This window comes from Propithecus coquereli, unplaced genomic scaffold (genome assembly GCF_000956105.1).
Source record: "Propithecus coquereli isolate 6110/MARCELLA unplaced genomic scaffold, Pcoq_1.0 Scaffold734, whole genome shotgun sequence".
NCBI lineage: Eukaryota > Metazoa > Chordata > Mammalia > Primates > Indriidae > Propithecus > Propithecus coquereli.
Window position 1 is genome coordinate 183,649 of NW_012153441.1, and position 3,403 is coordinate 187,051.

A 3,403-nucleotide genomic window follows, 5' to 3' on the forward strand; every position below is an offset into this window, starting at 1 on the left:
ATAAATGTTTAAAACACTCAGAATAAAATGCAGTCACCCTGCTTCCAAATTCCTTGATGACATGTCCAAATAAAGAAAAATAAATCAAAATGTTTCTGCTGTTATTAACATTATTGCTTTTCTTAATACTATTATCTTTTATTTATCGAACACTTCCAATGTGCCAAGCACTAGTCTAACCACCTCATATTTGTCAAATCCAGTAATTTTCACAGTCACTAAGAAGCACACCTGGCATTTGCTAAATTGTTCCATGAAACCTGAGTGTTCAGAAGAGTGTTAATAAGTTAATTTGAAACAAATCAATACAAGTAATTTTTCTTTTAAAACATATTTTAATATGTGTAAAGAAATGCCAAACATATGCGTGTATCTTTATTATGTAGTAACTTGCCTCTTAAAAATGATATGTCATTATTTGTAACAGCAAAAAATTGAAAATGTGTCCAGTAACAGTGGAATAGGTGAAAAAACTATAGTACATCCACACAGTGGAGTAACATAAAGTTGTTAAAAAGAATGAGGAAGATCTGTTTGAACCAATATGGAGGAATCACTAGGATGTCATGGAAAATGCATGATGCAAAAGAATGACTAAACTATGTGCTACCTTTGGGATAAGAAAGGGGGAAATACATATATTTGCAAAAAGCCACATTGGTGGGATAAACCAGAAATTAATGAAAATGGCACTAGGGGAAGGGAGAATAGAGGTGAGGTTTGAAGCAACAATTGCTTTACAATTTTTATAAAAATTAAACCAAAACTCCTAAAATATAAAACAAATGGAAAGAACTGAACCACACAGGAAAAATAATTATTTCAACTCATACTAAAAGACCGTACTGTATATTCTTAGAGTAATATATTCTAAGAATGAAGAGAACTACCCAAAACCTTGAACATTATTCAGTAGTTTTATCATTAAGTAATATTGTATCATTATTGGAAACTATATTATGTATAAGATAAAGCAAATCAGTAATTACATTAATGAAATTAGGAACTAAGGTTTTTAATGTATAAAAAGGAAGTAAAAGTAGCTGGATTAAAACAATAATATTAAAGTTAAATTAGAAATGTCAGTTTAAACTACTGATTTACAAATATATGTATCTCCTAGTTCTAGCAAATGAAAGAGCATAGTGATGGCTCAGTAGCAATGAGCAACCTCAGTGCACAGATTGTTGTTTGTAAATACCATTTCCCACTCAAAAGAAACAGAGCTTCTGATCTCCCCTCGGGTGTGTGGTCGCTTTCGGTCCCAGAAAGAACTGTGAGGATTTTAAAACTTATGCAGATCAGGCATGTAGAGCTGCTGAGGAATTTGTCAATATTTACTATGAGACAATAGATAAAAGAAGATGGGCGCTAACCAGGCTGTATCTGGACAAGGCCACTGTAATATGGAATGGAAATGTTGTTACAGGGCTGGAAGGCCTAATTTTTTTGAGATGTTGCCTTCTAGTGAGTTCCAGGTCAACATGTTAGATTGCCAACCAGTTCATGAGCAAGCTACCCAGTCCCAGACTATGGTTCTGTGACCAGTGGAACTGTGAAGTTTGATGGAAACAAATAACACTACTGCAACGAGAGCTTCCTGCTGACTGCTCAGTCCATGCCTAACAACACTGTATGGAAGACTGCGAGTGATTGCTTCTGTTTTCAAGATTGGCCTACTAGTTAATGGGGGAAAGTCCATTCTCCTTTGGTCCGTTAGTTCCAGCAACAGAAATTTATGTGAAATTAATTCATTTCATTGTAGAAGCACTATAAACTAGTATGTGCTGAGACGAAATTTCTTTAATAATTTTTTATTCCTAGAAGTACCTTTTCTAGCAGCTGCCAGTTTGAATTGTTGCCCTTAAGAGCCTTAATGCTAGTTTTTTACATGCCTTATATATATTCCGCTAATGACATTCTTATAGTAGTATCAAACACATGATCTTAGCACTTAGCAGACTCACTGTGAACCCAGCCTATCGCAAAAATAAAATCCTTTTATAATGCCATCTATGGGATATCAGCACAACATAACTCTGGGAAGAAGTGGAGTTTGTTTTTTTTTTTTTTTTGGTTATTAGGTTAATTTTGTAGTTTTTTAAAGCACATGCCTGTTTTCAGTTAGCATTGGTAAGGCAGTTTTAATATATGGCTTTTTCAAGTCAGTTCAATGAAAACAGTGCAAATTTAGGTTTGCGTAACTACTCTGACATATTGGAATTACATGTAGAGATGTTCAGTAGTCTTTTGTTAAATTTTTTATGTTGGCATGTTTTCTTACGAAGTGAATTAAATCAACTAGAGAGGTATAAAAGGTTCTCAGTTGATACCTACGTATTGGGTACGTTTGGTGGCTTAAAAGTAAACTTTAAAGGTTTTTCTTAGCAGCTCTAGGTCTGTAAATTTAGGTAATGTATGATAGTAGAACAAATAGCTTTAATGGGAGAATGGGGAATGAGAAATACAGAAATCCAAGGTTGAAGCCAAAAGTAAGAGGGGTGGCCAAATGGTAAATTTTTGGTACTTATTTTCTACCTCCTAAAAATGTAACTTACTTTTAGGATTTGACTCACTAAGTTAATAGGTATCCTTGCCAAATTGTCATGCATGTCACTTTGTTCTAAGAATTATTTTTTAAGGTCTTTCCACTTCACCTCACACTTATCATCAATGTATGTCTCAACTTATTCAAGAACTTGTGGGGGTAAAATATCCGCAATAAGCTTAACTTTGTAACAGGGTCTAACACAAAAGTTGGAAACAAAGCCATTGCTGTCTCTTTGTGACACCCTTAAATTTTAAGTCTTCCATGTGAACTTTAGGCCCAAAGTTTCCCATGTATTACCCACCCCCAAAATAAGTGTTTTTCCCCCCTGTGTTTTGTACTGTCAAATGCATTATCGTTCCCTTAATCATTTAGGTTAATTATTTAATTTTATGATTTGTTCTTCTATAAGGCATTGAGCAAATAGATCTGTTTTAAAACATGTTCCTGCTGTGTGACTAACTCATTGTCTTTTAAAGAGAAAATAGAGAACAGCAGATCTTCATGATAAACTTCAAAAGAACAAATTGATAAATTTTATGTTTCAACTTCTAAAGAGAAAAAAGCAAGCTTTGGTTTTATTCTTAAACTTGTAATGTCTTTTCCATTTTAATGTTCTTAAGCTAGATATGCCAGCTTTGTTTCTACATTGCAACCAAAAATTAATGTTTCTTACTACTTAATTTTAAAACCAGTAATTCATTTACTCTTGCCCCAAACTATACACTATATTTCTGATATACTAACAAAATATAATTAAAATAAGAGAAAGGGGTGAAACTGAAATTTAGACTACACTGTCTTGTAGCACTGATCAGAACTTAACACATTATATTCGACCCAAAGTGAGCTTAT

At 33.4% G+C, this 3,403-nt stretch overlaps 1 pseudogene; it reads left to right on the forward strand.

Annotated features, from left to right (window-relative positions):
- Nucleotides 1-1,687, forward strand: part of LOC105824374 — a 12,570-nt pseudogene extending 10,883 nt beyond the window's left edge.
- The last annotated feature ends 1,716 nt before the right edge of the window (nucleotides 1,688-3,403 follow it).